The sequence below is a fragment of the Coenobita brevimanus genome, chromosome 23, assembly GCF_032717465.1.
Source record: "Coenobita brevimanus isolate Jiangsu-jjx chromosome 23, ASM3271746v2, whole genome shotgun sequence".
Taxonomy (NCBI): domain Eukaryota; kingdom Metazoa; phylum Arthropoda; class Malacostraca; order Decapoda; family Coenobitidae; genus Coenobita; species Coenobita brevimanus.
Window position 1 is genome coordinate 40,287,930 of NC_136976.1, and position 17,295 is coordinate 40,305,224.

General features: G+C 43.3%; 1 non-coding gene across 1 annotated transcript; it reads right to left on the reverse strand.

Moving 5' to 3' along the window:
• Window positions 1-2,412: 2,412 nt before the first annotated feature.
• Window positions 2,413-2,484, reverse strand: TRNAE-UUC (transfer RNA glutamic acid (anticodon UUC)). Its single transcript has one exon. It is a non-coding gene; the product is annotated as a tRNA-Glu (tRNA).
• Between the last annotated feature and the right edge of the window lie 14,811 nt (window positions 2,485-17,295).

Sequence of the window (17,295 nt, forward strand, 5' to 3'; positions counted from 1 at the left end):
TTCAACCACAGCACCTCTTGTGTCCGCCAATGCAGTATGTGGCCGGGTGAACACTCCCAATGTTTATTACCGTGGCGGGGCGCGAACCCTGATTCACCCAGATACGAAACGCAACACTCTACCACTGCACCACAGAGGCTTCATATATATATATATATATATATATATATATATATATATATATATATATATATATAATCGTCATCAGCCATTATAAGTCCGCTGCATAACAAAGGCCTCCCCCAGCCTTCTCCACGAATTCTTTTGACTGAGCCAATCTTTGCTAGCATTTTCCCTGCAAATTTCTCTATCTCATCTCTCCGTCTCCCGTCTGGAATTTTTCTGCTACTCCTACAATCTCTTGGTGTCCAATCAGTCAGCCTCTTACTCCATCGGTTATCCCTTATTCTTACTACATGGCCTGCCCACCTCCATTTTTGTTTTTATAACTTCTATAATATCTTTGACTTTAGTCTGCTCTCTCGCCCAGGTTGATCTTTTCCTGTCTTTTAAAGATATTCCCAACATTGACCTTTCCATTGTTTTCTGAGAACAAATTAATTTATTTTCCATCGATTTTGTCAGTTTCCAGGTCTCACAACCATACGTCATAGCTGGAATTATACATTCGTTATATACTTTTCGTTTCATACAAACTGGCAAGCTACTTTTCATAATGTTCTTATGTTTACCGAACGCTTTCCATCCAATTGCAATGCGTCTTTTTATTTCGCTTTGGTGATCTTTCGTTAATTTTAATATTTGCCCCAAGGAATTGTACTCCTTTACTTCTTCAAGAATTGCTTCGCTAATTCTGATGAAGCTCTTTGGTGTTTATGGATTAAACATTAGTTTTACTCCGGTTCATCTTTAGCCCTGTTTTGAGACTTTTTCTGTTCAGGTCATTTAACATTTTTTGCAATGTCTGCTGTTTCTGAGATTAGGACAGTGTCATCTGCAAATCTTAAATGGTTTAACTTTTCTCCATCTATGTTCACTCCTTAGTTTCCCAGCCTAGCTTTCTGGAAATACTTTCTAGGCATGCTGTATATATATATATATATATATATATATATATATATATATATATATATATATATATATATATATATATATATATATATATATATATGTACCGGTATATAAGATTTGGGGGGTAGGTGGGGGAGCTCACCATCCACTCACTCCATGTACTGTTGCTGTCTGGTGTCTGCCTTTTCCTCTCTTCCTTTCTTTTTTCTTTCCTTCTTATTCTGCCTTTATTTCCTTCATTCTTTCCTCCTCTTTCTGCCTAAGGGTGACTTTACACTCCCTCTTCTGTCTTTCATTCCTTCATTCTTTCGCCTTTCTTCTGCCTACGGGTGACCGTATGCTGAGTGACAAGCCAAATGATTTCCTGTACACCAGGAAACCATTTAGTACGCTGGGTGGTAACCACATAATCAAATTATGGCGCCTGGTAATTTAGTGCGTAATTAAGGCGCTCCAATTCGATTGAGCCTGTACAAATTTATATCCAAGGGATGGGTAGGGTTTATTGTTCGTGTAATGCCACTCAAGGATAAGTGAGGCTTTTCACTCATCTTAAATGTCAGGAACAACTTGCTTAGCCCTGGGCTCCTACGCTCCTCATGGGGCACCACAGGATTGGAATGCGCTTTCTGAGTACTTTCTTGATCGCAAAAACGTACTTGTATATAAGTCCGTGCAGTTCACACACACACACACACACACACACACACACACACACACACACACACTCACGTCCATTCATCATACACTCTGGCGGATTCATTGGGGTCTGGCTGAGGGGTCGCGAGCCCTCCACCCCAACTGGCTGTCATCTAGAAGAAAATGTATTAAAAATAGGGTGTTTACATAATTAGCTATTTAACTGTGGATCGATTAAACAGTCTTCCAGAATGCATACAACCCATCACCGCCTTCCCCCCCCCCCTCTCAGTTGCATTGCTTTATGTAGCACATCCACCGCAAACGTTAGTCTTGATTCATCACTGCGTATACTGGAACACCCCCTTGATGACTACACACCAGCTCAGGTTTCGAGGTGACTACAGTATGGGATGGTATGCCACAAGAATCTCCCTCCCACAGCCTTCCACTCCACCACTATACCTTATGAGACGTACTTTGGTTGTTTTGTTCACACTGATAATGTGGTATTGTAACTGTAACGTTACTGACATTCTGAATACGTGTTTCAGTCGCTGTAGTATATGATATTGCTTCCAGACTCACTTCATACCTGCTAGCAATTACGATTTCTTAGCACCACACCTGACCAGTGTACTCTGCCAATTGTGCTGGGATGGATGTCAGCGTTTTGCGTAGTAGCGTAAGTGGGCGCATACGACTAAATGGTGAAAACATCCGTATCGTCAGGTAAAACCATTCCCATGCCGGGAATCGAACCCGGGCCTCCTGGGTGAAAGCCAGGTATCCTAGCCACTAGACCACATGGGACTAGCATCATTGAGTATTTGTCCTCTTTATAAACATGCAGAATTAATAGTTTTTGTTACATTGGTTAGTATTAGAAACTGTGATAAGTAGCATCAGACTGACTTCTACATCTTTAATGGTAAAACATGAGTTCTGAATCATTTGTTTACATCGGGTGCTTTAATTTTACTGTTTGATCATTAGTATATAAAAGCTTTACAGCTCATCTTTCTCCAGTCTATTAAAGCCTTGCCTGTTAACTTTCCTACTTACTGTATATGATTTTTTTTTTCACAGCAATGCATGTCGCAGTGTAGGGGATAGTTTGATACAGTCAGAGGGAATGTGTAGAGGGGAAAGTGGTGGGTGCGAAGGAGAGAGAGAGAGAGAGAGAGAGAGAGAGATAAGGCAGACTTTAATCACATCATGCTGCAGCGATACTTATTTACAGTTCCGATGTGCGACACCAACGTTTTCTCTGGCCAAATCGAAGAAGGCGTGGGTGAAGCGGGAACTACGGAAAACTCGCCGCGTAACACCGCAGCCGCACAACGTCATCAATATTTTGTTCATGCAACTATCAGATGATTTTATTTGGCTTGGCGCAGTACCCAAGTAGTGAAACATTTAAAGAGAAAGTAGTATCTAACCCATCCAACACGACAATTATCTCAAAAGGTAAATTAAAACATCTGACGGTACCAAGAGCGAATGAGAAACACGTCACCGGACTGAAGAGATAAAGAGAACGGAAGCGAAAAACTTGGGACGGGGACGGAGCCTTGGAAAATGTAATTAGTGGAGCAACAAGGGCAGGAAAACGAAGGACATTTCTATTAAATTCTTGGTTATTGAAGACTGCTCAGATTATTATTATTATTATTATTTTTTTAAATCTTGGCTATGAACAGATTCGCTCGATACAGAAAGCGATTGTACAGTTACATGGTGCTGTGTTGTGCTTTGCTGTCCTGTGCTGTGTTGTTGTATTATGACGTATTGTTTAGTGTTGTGTGGCGCTGTTTCATTATTTGGTTCTGTGTGGTGCTGCTGTTACGTGGAGCTGTGTGGTGTTACTTTGGTGGTGGTGTGTTTTTGGTGCTCTGTAATGCTTATGTTTTGCTGTGCTGTGGTGTGTGGTGCTGTGTTGTGGTGGTTGGTTTGTGTGGTGCTGTGTTGTGCTGGTTGGTTTGTGTGGTGCTGTGTTGTGCTGGCTGGTTGTGTGGTGCTGTGTTGTGTCGTGATGTTTGTGTTATGGAGTCTTGCGTTGTACTGTTATTTTATAGTGTTTTGTGTTGTATTGTTTTATGTTTTGTGTTGTTTTATAATGTTTTGTTGTATTGTTGTTGGCTTGTGTTGTGAGGTGCTGTTGTGTTGTTTCGTGTTTTGTGTTCCGTGGTTGTTCGTATGCTGGATGTGAATTGAGGCAGGATGGTGGTGGGGGAAGGGTGGGAGCGTGCTGATGGGTAGGAAATGTGAGAGAAAATAGCGTGGGAAAGCAACGAGAAAATGGAACCGGGGAGGACAGCAGCAGGGAAGACGAAATGAGGATAAAACGAGGGAGAAGGAAAGGGGAAAGGATACCTGTATATGCCTTTCTGTTCATTTACAATTTTTTTATCACAATCCATAGTGTCTTAGTCACGATAACTTTTTTTTTCTATTTAGTTGTTCTACCTTCTGAAGAACTTTATCAGATTAGGGGAAACTTCGAGCTGGTAGGGTTAAAATTAATATAGTTTCCATGGGCTTATCTCTACACATCGGTTTTCTATCTATCTATCTATCTATTGCCAGACGCCTCAGTCTCGTTTGGGGTGGCCACAAACAAATCGCCTCCAAGTCGCCCTGTCCCCCGCCATTTCACTCCCCTGCTCCCAACTCACACCCCCCTCTCTCATAAACCTCTCCACCCCATCCCTCCATCTCATCCTCGGCCTCCCCCTCCCTCTTTCCCCCTCCACCTCACTCACATACACTCTCTTCGTCAGTCTTTCACCCTCCATCCTCTCCACATGGCCAAACCACCTCAGTATGTTCCTCATAACGCTTCCTATCACATCCACATCAACACCACAACGCTCCTTTATATCCTCATTCGTCAGCCTGTCTCTCCATGTGACTCCACAGGCTCCTCTTAACTCATTTCCACTGCTCTCACTCTTGACTTGTGTCCTTCCAACAACGTCCAAGCTTCACTTCCGTACGTTAGAGTTGGTATCACAATACTGTCATGTAGTAACTTTTTCACTTCCATGCTCACTTCCCTGTTTCTTATCACTGCTTTCAAAGAACCAGCAACCTTTCTTCCCTGCTGTACCCTTTCAAGCACTTCACCCTCCAAACCTCCATCCTTACTCATCACACTACCCAAGTACTTAAACGTACTCACATTTTCCAATTCCTCACCATCCAACCTCGCTGTACATTCACTGACTTCACCTCTCTCAAAGACCATCACTTTACTCTTCCCTACAGTCACCTTTAGATTCCGTTTCTTACACACTCTCCCAAACTCATCCACCAAGCCTTGCAGCTCCCCTTCGTCTTCACTCAACAACACAGTATCATCTGCAAACAACAGCACAGGGAGTTTCCAAACACTATCCTCTCTCACCAGGGCCACTCCAACATCCACTACCCTACCTTGTACCTCTTTTATTACCCCATCCATGTACAGATTGAACAACCATGGAGACATGACACATCCCTGTTTCAACCCAACTTTCAAAGAGAAAAATTCACTTAGTTCACCATCCACACGCACTGCAGCCTTCGCACCATCGTACATACTCTTCACAGCATTCAACAACTTCCCATCTACTCCATATATTCTTAACACTTTCCACAATCCTAGTCTATCCACCCTGTCATATGCTTTCTCCAAATCCATGAAAGCCACATACAACTTCTTTCCCTTCTCTAGAAACTTTTCCACTAAAGATCTGAGAATGAATATCTGATCTACACAACCTTTTCCCCTTCCTAAAGCCTCCTGTTCTTCTCCAACTAATTCCTCTGTTCTTTCTCTAACTCTGTCAATAAGTATCCTACCATACACTTTTCCTATTATACTAAGAAGACAAATGCCCCTATGATTACCACACACTTCTTTTTCCCCTTTTCCTTTGTACAAGGGAATAATTATACCTGACTTCCAATCCTCCGGGACTCTACCTTCCTCCCAGGCCAATCTGCACATCTTCCACATCCATTCTACTACTATCTCTCCCCCATGCTTCAGCATTTCACCACACACTCCATCAATTCCTGGGGCTTTCCCTGATTTAACTTTCTTCATTGCTTCCACAACTTCTATCCTACTGATTTCTTCCTGTCTTCTCACCTCCCTCCTTCTCCCAGCCATTCCCCAGCCACTTATACTCGCATTACTTCCATCCTCCACGTTCAACAATTCCTTAAAGTGTTCTCTCCATCTGCTCACTTTTTCTCCCTTCTCCACTAGTAATCTACCATTTTTATCTTTCACTCCCCTGCTAACTTCACTTCCACCCTGTCTTACTCTTTTCACCTCTCTCCAGAACATTTTCTTACAGTCCCTCCACTTTACACTCAAATTCCTTCCAAATTCCTCATCCACTCTCTTCTTACTCTCTCTTACTAATCTTTTCACCTCTCTCTTTCTTTCCACATATAACTCTCTCTTCCGCCTCTCAACCTCTTCCACGCCCCTATTCCTCATCCATTCATTGTATGCTTTCTTCTTTTGTGCCACAGCCTGTTTCACCTCTTCAGTCCACCACGCTGTTCCTTGCACCCCCCTCCGTCTTCTCTTCCTTCCACACACCACATCACATGCTGCACATATTTCTTCTGTAAATATTCTACACACACCTTCCACGTCCCCCATCTGCTCCAATTCGTATTTGCCCAATTGTTCCTCCACTTCTCTCTTATACTCTGCCTTTTTCTCATCCTCTTGTAACCTTTCCACTCTCCTAGAAACTACTCCTTCCTCTCGTCTTTCCCTTCTTCTGTTCCTCCATCTTACTTGGACTTTAATTCTGGCCACCACCAAGTAGTGGTCAGAAAGTCCACTCCCCCAACCTCTATAAACTCTTGCATCCAGTATACATCTTCGCATCCTTTCATCCACACACACATAATCAATCATTGCCTTCCTTTCATTCAGTTCACCACCCACCCTTCTCATCACTCGCCATGAATACCTGTGGATCATTTTATGCCTGAAGAGGGTATTGGCTATCACCAACCCCCTCCCAGCACAAATGTCCACTAACGCACTGCCATTCTCATCTATCTCAGCAGGCACACCCCACTCACCAACTATTCCATCCACCTTCACATTCCCAACTTTACCATTCATATCACCAATCAAAAACACTCTCTCATTCCTTCCAAACTTTTCCATGCACACTTCTACATTTGTCCAGAACTCTTCTCTCACTCTTCTAGCACGATCTTGCGTTGGTGCATACACACACACACAATCGCCCACATTTGTATTCCAACTTTCAACTTTACCCACACAATCCTTGATCCAACTGATCCATACTGTCTTATGCTCCTCTTCCATCTTTTACTCACAACTATACAAACTCCTTCCTTTGCCCTCTCATTCTCACCTACTCCTGCACATATACCCCATCCATACTCCCATTCTCTCACACTTTCTTCTCTCCTTTTTTTTTTTCAGTTATTCCACATACATCCACTTTCGCATCCTCAAGCACCTGGACAATCTCTCTCTCTTTCACCTCATCATTCGCTCCCCTTACATTCCACGTTCCAATTGCAATGTTTTCTTTTCCTAAATAAAACTGGTAATATCAGGGATATACTGCACAAGACGTCACTGTGTTGAAGGCTGAATGTTATAGGTATGTGTTTTAGCAGTTTCCTCATTCTCCATCACCCTATTCGCTTCCTGTCTCCTGCCTCATTTCTGCCACTATCCTTTCCTTAACGTCACTGAACTTCTCAAACCTTAACACTGATGCTCTTACGACTCATTCACAGTTATGTAAAATCGTATGTTGTTTGCAGAAAGTACACACACACACACACACACACACACACACACACACACACACACACACACACACACACACACACACACACACACACACACACACACACACACACACACACACACACACACACACACACACACACACACACACACACACACACACACACACACGCAAAGCGATCTTGAGAAGGTTAAAGTTGCCAGTATCAACAGTTCAACTCATATGACAGCTGCATAAAATACCCTGGTGTTAGCAAGAGCATAATACTAGAGAAGCGACCGTGGGAGGTTTCGTGGTCTGGGTCGGGTGGCTGCTTATCACCTGTATGAAATCGTCTGGTGTCAGCTGGAATTAAAATACTAAAGAGGCGACCGTGAGAAGGTTCATGTACTATGGCATTCCTAGTTCCTTGTCCAGCTTTCATTTAATCTCCCACCCATTCCTTCTTAACCCTTCGTTTTCCCCTTCACCGTCTCGTGGTCTGAACAACTCTAGTACTCTGTTGAAAGCTAAAGACAGACGATCTTATTCAGCTGAGAGTGAATACAGGAGAGAGAGAGAGAGAGAGAGAGAGAGAGAGAGAGGCAGCCACCTGAATCGTGTGACATTCTTAATGTCTTCTTTCAGTTTCCTTGCGATTCTATTAATCTTGGGACAGATTTTGAACAGGCGGAGTTACATACCGGTATACACTTACCCTTCACTCCGATGACGTACTTTTTTTTTTTATCTAGCTACAACCAAGTTTATGAGGGACAGGTAGCAGTGAAATTTATTAACGAAGCTAAAAGTCTCATCTCAGCAATTTTTTTTTCTTTCACGATGACAGGAATAAAATAAAATGGGACATATAACCGAATTCAGTGGGCTACTTAACTCCTTCACTCTTACTAGTGAATAATAACGTTGAATAAAATTGCCTGGTTCATGTATAGTCAAAATGAACAAAAAGAAAAAAGAGATCATCACAGTGAACGGGTTGCTGTTTCATAATATTTTCTTTGTCTTTTTTTTGCTCTTTTGGTTTGCTATTTTGCACCGTATTTATTTTTGCTCTCCATCCACCATTCATACCCTTGTGCATTATCTTTCCTTCCCCTTACATTTCATTTCTTCCACCTCTCTTCCTTCCTCTTCATTTTCCCCTACTCTACCCCCTTTCCAACACTTTCTTCTGTTCCTTGTTCCTTGTACAGTGCCTCTCCCTAGTCTCTCCCCTCCCCTCTTCTTCTTACCTTTATTTTCGTCCACTGGGTCCCTTCTTTTTCCGTCCTTTCCATTTGCCTTTCTTCCCTTCACCTTCATCTTCCTTATCTTTTACCCATACCCTCGAAAACACCTTTCTTTCCTGTCTTCCCGTTCATCTTCCTTTCATTTTTCTTTCACGTTTTTTGCTGTTTGCCTTCACTTTCTCTTCATCTCCTGCTTTTCCTTCCTCCACCTACCGTTCCATCTTCCCAGCACCTTCCTTTCCACCTCACTTGCGCCTTACACCCACATTTCCGTTTCCTCAGCGTTTGGGCTTTCTTTTACCTTCCTTTCCCTTCCCCACCTCGTCACCACCATTTCCCATCCCCACCTCATCACCTTCCTTCCCCTACTCCACCTCATCACCTCCTTTTCCTTTCCCCACCTCGTCACCTTCCTTTCCCTTCCCCACATGATCACCTTCCTTTACCTTCCCCACCTGATCACCTTCCTTTTCCTTCCCCACCTCGTCACCTCCCTTTCCCCTCCCCACGCAATCACCTTCCTTTCCTTTCCCCATCTCATCACCTTCCTTTCCCTTCCCCACCTCATCACCTCCCTTTCCTTTCCCCATCTCATCACCTTCCTTTCCTTTCCCAACCTCATCACCTTCCTTTCCCATACCCACCTCATCACCTTCGTTTCCATCGATTATACATCCTCCCAGATTTCCACTTTCTCATCCCTTCGTTTATCCTTTACCTTCCTGGCCTGTTCCCTTTCTTGTCATATTTCCTTCATTTCCCTTCGGCTTCCATTCCATCTTCCCTTCCATTCATATTCGTAACGCTCGTTTCGCTTACTGTACATTTTCGCCTTCCCCCATCCCTGAGCTATACCAATGCTCCCGATAGCGCGAGGTTGGTATAATTTTGCTCGGTGTGTGTGTGTGTGTGTGTGTGTGTGTGTGTGTGTGTGTGTGTGTGTGTGTGTGTGTGTGTGTGTGTGTGTGTGTGTGAGACCGAAAACTCTTAATAATTTAATCTGATTAGGAACAAATTTGGTGGAAGGACAAGCCTACTTCCTATATCTCCCATCTTTCCTGTCACTTCTTATTGCTCTTCTTTCCTTTACAGGTGGCTTTACAATGAGTGACAAGCCAAATGGTTTCGTGTAAGCCAAGAAACCATTTACAACGCTGGGTGGTAACCATATAACCAACCCATACCTGCTCCCTACGTGTCAAGTGGGTTGGTGGAGGGTTAGTGCCCCTCCCCGTAAAACCAATAACTCAAAGTCAAATGGCCACCCCTTATGGGATTATGGCGTCTGGCAATAGATAGATAGATAGATAGACAAGCTTACATAGGGGTACCTAGAAAGTACAGATAACAGGAGGCCTATCATCGCATAACGGGGTTTTCTGTGTTAAAAAGAAATTGATTGTATTATGATCGAACCAACGTAATGATAGAAAAGATGAAGACTTTCTCCCACCAACCACACCATCCGGAAAGAAAGCGGGGAGCGGGAAGAAGGTAGAAAAACACCGTGCTTGATGGAAAGAAGAATCATGGAAATTTTAACAGAGATGGCAGAAGGGCAAAAGTTATGCACCTTGTACTTAAATCTATATATCTGAAAAAAAAAAGTACGTACAACATCGAATAATGTTCTTATAATTAATCTGTCGTATCACTGTCATCAGCAGTCACGTCACACTGGAAATAAACAACACTCGGTTTGTTGTAGTTTCGATCTTTTATGTACCTGAATTTTAAAGATATCCACAGTTTTTGTACTACCTACTGTTGTTAGTAATTTATTCCATTGTTCTATTAGGTGAATATATAGGTAATTTTTCCTGTTAGTATCGCATCTCTCACTTTTGAGTTTCATTCCATTATTTTTAGTCGCAGTGTCATTCAGTCACTGGAACAAGTTATCAAAGTTGACGCTGCCGAATTTGTTAGAAATTTTAAATACCTGTGTTAGATATCTGAGTCCTCATTTATATAAAGCGTGTTTAGTTTCTTTAGTCGTCCTTCGTATGGCAGATTTTGCAGTTGTGGGATAACTTTAGTGACTCTTCGATGTAGCTTCTAGTTTCTCCTCGTTCGTAATAAGGTTTGTTAACCACTAGTGTGCGCACTATTCTACATGTGGTTTAATGGATGTTTTGTAATTGACCTTCCGTGCAATAAAGCCAGGCATATTGTATGCCATATTACTTGCTGCTATACACTATTTGTGAATTTTTCAGGTCGGATGGTGATAATCCCCAGGAAGCAGAACTGGGCACAGCAAACGAAAACTCATTTCCGCAAATGCAAATCCACAAACTCAAACCATTACCATTCACAGCCGTAAATCCTCAAACTTCTTGAAATTTGCAGTTCCGCAAATGCAAACGCAAACGCAAACCATTTGTATCCCTTTTAGTGCCACGGCATCAGTTATCCTGGATACCATTAAAGGATTTTATTAAGTTTAGGATGATATTTTTCGCAATCAAGGGATTGAAAATCATCTCTAGTTACTCATCCACTACAATTATATCTTTATTTATTTTGTTCTAACAGTAGATGACTTATGAAGTTTGGAAATTAGCTGTAGTACTGAATGGGGTATATAAAATTATTTTTATAGTGAAACTAAAATATATTGTTAAAATATTATTCTGTTAGTATATTACACTGTTTTTACTACATAACAAGGGTAAATCATTCACAATTGTACGTAAATGAATTAAATTATTATACTTCACAGCTCACACTTGACAAGTTGACACATCAGTACATCTCTATTCCTCGGCTCTAACCTCCTCAGTCCTCACTCCTGTCACAGTCAGACTCCTCCAGCAACTGAGACAATTCTGTCTTGAGCAGGTCCATGCTGACCTTCATAAAAACAAACCGCTCAAAGTTTTCAGAGGTCAGGCTGGTTTGCGGGCAGGTTTACATTTACGGAAGTACTTCCACACACGCAAAACCGCAAATTTGCGTAAAATTTGTAGCAAACGCAAATCCGCAAACGAAATCACACTTCCGCAGTTGCGGACTTCGTGGTTTGCGTAAGTAATTGCGGAAATGCCCAGGTCTGCTAGGTAGGTCTCTTTCGTGCTTTACTTCCGTCAGTTAGGTATCAAACATGCGGTATTCATATCTGATGTTTTATTGCTAAAGTGCATTACTTTATATCTATCAGCTTGAAATTCTATCTCACAGTTTTCACTTTTTTTTTTTTTTTTTGTTAACTAGGGCGTGCCAACTATCTTTTAGAAACTAAATCAAAGGTCAAGGTCACATGGCAAAGTCAGCATAATTACTTTTGGTCTGATTTAAACCAGATTTGCTGGTAGGGTTGACTGTAAGGCAAGGATGAAGTGATACTATTCTGAGAACAATCTGTCAGAGGTCAAGGTCCAAGCGTAAGGTCAGTGTTTGATCATGTAAACTCAGACAGTTTAGCTTCGATCTGGATCAAACCTAGTGGAAGCGTTGAAAGTCAGGCATGGATAACGAGGCTCTGTATTGAGCAAAGATCATGGTCACAGGGTAAGGTCAACTCAGATATTTTTGGCCACTTGGGACCAAACTTCGCACATGAGTTCAGGGATGAAGTAGTTGGATTTTGAGAATAGTCGGTCGAACGTTAAGAACACAAGGCAAAGTTCGGCCCTCAGACCAATTGTTGGGCAGGAGTGTTGCATTGCTGAGTACCTCTCCTTGTTTGTTATCATCCCCTTTTCTTTTGCCCTTCAGGTTCTCTGCCATCTTCCATACTTTTTTTTTCTTCTCATTTCACCTTGATTTTAGTTTCCCATTTCCTTTCCTTTACATTCTGTTCTGTTTTTTCTTTGTTCTTTTATTTCTTTCCTCCCTCCCTCTCTGTCTGTGTTTGTCTGTCCGTCTGTGTGTGTGTGTGTGTGTGTGTGTGTGTGTGTGTGTGTGTGTGTGTGTGTGTGTGTGTGTGTGTGTGTCTCTGTCTCTGTCTGTCTGTCTGTCTGTCTGTCTGTCTCTCTCTCTCTCTCTCTCTCTCTCTCTCTCTCTCTCTCTCTCTCTCTCTCTCTCTCTCGCCCTTCCTCCTTGCCCTTCCCATCACAGCTACCTGGCGAGGATTTCAATTAGGCGAGCACGTGTGTAGGCCGCCTCCTGCTGGGGTTATTATGTGCTGGTGGGGGTGTATAGGAGTCACTGCCCCCACACCCACACCACCCTCACTGCTGCACCCACACCACCCTCACTGCTACACCCACATCACCCTCACTGCTACACCCACATCACCCTCACTGCTGTACCCACACCGCCCTCACTGCTGCACCCACACCATCCTCACTGCTACACCCACACCGCCCTCACTGCTACACCCACACCACCCTCACTGCTACACCCACACCATCCTCACTGCTACACTCACACCACCCTCACTGCTACACTCACACCACCCTCACTGCTACACTCACACCACCCTCACTGCTGCACCCACACCCTCCTCACTGCTACACCCACACCACCCTCACTGCTACACCCACACCACCTTCACTGCTACACTCACACCACCCTCACTGCTACACTCACACCACCCTCACTGCTGCACCCACACCATCCTCACTGCTACACCCACACCACCCTCACTGCTACACCCACACCACCCTCACTGCTACACTCACACCACCCTCACTGCTACACTCACACCACCCTCACTGCTTCACCCACACCAACCTCACTGCTACAGCCACCCTCACACCAACCCTACTGCTACAGCCACTCTCACTCCACCCTTACTGCTACACTCACACCACCCCCACAGCTGTACCCACACCCACACCACCCTCACCGGTACAGCCACTCTCACACCACCCTCACTGCTACACCCACAACCACACCACCCTCACTGATACACCCAGACCATCCTCCATACTACTGTCACATCCACATCTCGTTTAGTGGTACTGTACCTTCACCCCTCCCCCCCCCCGACACGCACACACCAGCCTCACTGCTACCTCCACACTCGCATCATTCTCACCTCTACACTCACCACAGCATCAGTACTCATATTACAGCACCTTCACTAGGATGACTACTTTCCTATCTTGTATTTTAAGCACAAACTGTATCGATTAGTGAAGCATTATGGCGACACTACCAGTACAGATATTACCACCATGCTGATGTCACCACGGCCGGACATCAAGGGCTTTGAGGTTCTTTTTATCGACTGGGTAACAAGATATTTATCTGAGGGTAATGTCAGTTTTTAAGGAAAGAACATTGATGTCGTAGAATGTATACTTTGTTTCGTTTAATGAGGGGCAGCGTTCAGTACTTCAGGTCGAATATTCATAAATTTTGCATCCAAAATAATATGAATAATCGTTTATAATATTAGATAATTGTATGGAATTGTGAGCTGATGATCTGCCAATCAGAGTGGGTGATTTGTCTGCCGATCTCATATTTCCATTGACGTTACCCAGCACATCCCTGAATGTCGACGATTCTGTGGACTCTCAAACGTGTTGGAGACCGAGGGGATAAATTTTCAACGAAACTAGTTGAGATCAAGCCAGAGAGTATAGACACTTCATTTGTGGGAATGATATTCTTAGGATCACACTAATATGTCATGTACACAATCAAAATTATTATGATACTGAATTCCATACACAATATAAAACTTAATTTTTTGTAGGATACAATATACAATACCCATCGTTCTGTTTGTATGATGATTTTATTTTAAGATACACTCCTTTGATTTACCAACCTACGTTGCCTTACATTAAGCGTTTTTCCTTTCTGAGAATGTCAAGCGTCAGATCAACCATTACAAACAATTTATTTATCACTAATTGATTTATTCACCAGTCAATAGCGCTGCGTCCAAGATAGATCCATTGCATAAACCGATCGATTGTTCGCTGACTGTTGATGGCTTCCATCTGCTCCGTGAATGGATTGTTTGGTTTTGCAGTAGTTAACAAATAAGTTGCACGATTTTATTACATGTCGGCGTTGACTAATTAATGTTATTTGTCCATCAATAAAGATACAGTTTTCACTATATAACTGTCAGTCAATGCTGTCATGGCAGAGTTGTTTTGTCATGTGTCAGAACTGTCAAGGTAGAAAAGGCCTTAACCCTTTCAGTCCTGTAACGTACTTTTTTTTTTTTTTTGGGGGGGGGGTAATTTCCAGAAGATTTTCTTCATCCTGGGACTGACTTTTCGAACCGTACGGGTCAGATATTGCCATGGTTAACTTTCCTCTTAGCTGGCTCTCCTAAGCTAAACACAGCCGTACGGTAGTAGTAAGAAGAAAATAGAACAACATACTAGGGCTAAAGGGGTTTTTATCTCTTGTTTCCCTCTGCATTCCAATAAAGTTTTACATACAATTCGCTTTGTTTCTGCCTAAGATCACCCGAGCGGATTCTTTCCAATTACGTGACTGCAAGTGCACGCCGTGAAACAAAGATTTCCTGGATGATTTTAAGCATGTTCAGAGTGAGTGGTGAATAATACAGGACGCCGATAATGCACGATATACAGCAGTGACCGATGTGCCGAGTGAGGAAGTCTAATACTGAAGGCCAGAGGAGTCTTAAAATTATATGGTTCTGTGGAGTGTGCAGTATGTGAATAGGATTTTGAAGATAATCGTATAGCGAGTTTCGCTGTACGTGAAGGCGTAGAAACCAGAAAATAATAAATGAATTTGATGAGTGATTGTGTATATTGTGAAGAAAGCAAGCAGACAACTGACAAAGGATAGCAGTGGATGGAGATGCCCATGATAAAAGTTTCATCCCCATTTTAACTTAGCAGTCAACGGAATGAGCATTATGAGGTACATTTTTGTGTGGATCATTTTGCTTGTGGGTGGTACCGAGAATTTCGAAGGACGAGTGAATGGACTTGTACTCATTTTATCGGCCTGTTCATAATATCTCTTTTTATTAGTATTCTTGTTCTTGTTCTAGGATCCTTCCCTCTCCATGTACTAGTGGAAAATATGATGGTGCTGAAAATTCTGTTGTTCATAATGATTTAATCTAGAATACAATGCTGTTTTGAATATATTTATGAACAGCTTCCTTCTGGACTCATACATCAACACACTTTCAGACGTTCTATCCTATTCCATGTTTTCTTTTTCCTTCCCTCTTTTCTCTTCTCATTTTCGTGCTGACATCTCTTCCCATTTTTGCTGTTCTCATTTGTGCTTCTTTATCAGTGTTGTGTTCTCCCTCACCTTTCCCTCTATCCCTCACCCTCCCTCACTCCTCCCTCACCATTCCCTCTATCCCTCACCCTCCCTTACTTCTCCCTTACCTCTTCCTCTATCCCTTTCCCTCCATCACTCCTCCCTCACCTCTCCCTCTATCCCTCTCCCTCCATCACCATCACTATTATCACTCCTCCGCACCTCTGCCTTTCTTCCTCACACACATTTTTCCCTCTTAGAACGACTAGGACACACGCCATCCATACACACACACACACACACACACACACACACACACACACACACAGAGTTTCTCTCCCCTTCTTTCCTCTCTCTCTCTCTCTCAAACACACACACACACACACACACACACACACACACACACACACACACACACACACACACACACACACACACACACACACACACACACACACACACACACACACACACACACACACACACACACACACACAAAGGCCTCAGCCGCCTAGAACCAAGACCTAGGAACAAAGAAGAGGCCTAGCGTACCGACCCCTCCCCATCCCCCCCGTGCGACACGAAGAAACAAATAACCAGATACCCAGACAAAGCCGCACACAATATATCAACACACGCCCACCAGCCTCCCACTCCCCCTGGCTCGTGCAGGTTAGGGAAAAATCGAAATGGAAAAGAGGACCATAAATAAGAAAAAGCAAACGAAGACACAGACGCCATTACTTCCCACAAAGGAGTTCATTTTTCTGCCCTCCACTCCCACCTTCAGCTCCCGTGTTTTTTTTCCTTTTTCCTCTCGGGATCTTTTCATAGGGGAGTGAGGGTGGGGAAATAGGGTGGATTAGTGGTAACCGCACGCGCTCCAGAGAGAGAGAGAGAGAGAGAGAGAGAGAGAATGTGTGTGTGTGTGTGTGTGTGTGTGTGTGTGTGTGTGTGTGTGTGCGTATGTGTGCGCGCGTGCGTGTGTGCGCGTGCGTGTGTGTGTGCGTATGTGTGCGCGCGTGCGTGTGTGCGCGTGCGTGTGTGTGGGTGCGTGCGTGCGTGCGTGCGTGTGTGAGTGCGCGCGCGTGTGTGCGCGTGCGTTTTGAATATTTTTGTCATTTACTTTCAAATTTTCATGATTTTCCTCCCGTATTCCACTGTTATCCTCCTTCCCGCTTCATCAGTGAAACATCGTTACTGACTCGCTTAGATACACTAGGGGCGGTGTTCTTGTGCGATTAGGAAGCATGCTAACACTTCTTTCTTACAGGTTTATTTCTGAGTCTGCTCCTTTACTGTATTCTTGTGTGTTGCTCATGGAATGTATGTCGACATTAAAAGGGATAGAAGAGGTAATATTGATGATATTGATGGGTAGTTTGGAAAATAAATCCTTAAGGAAGAGGTGCTAGGAG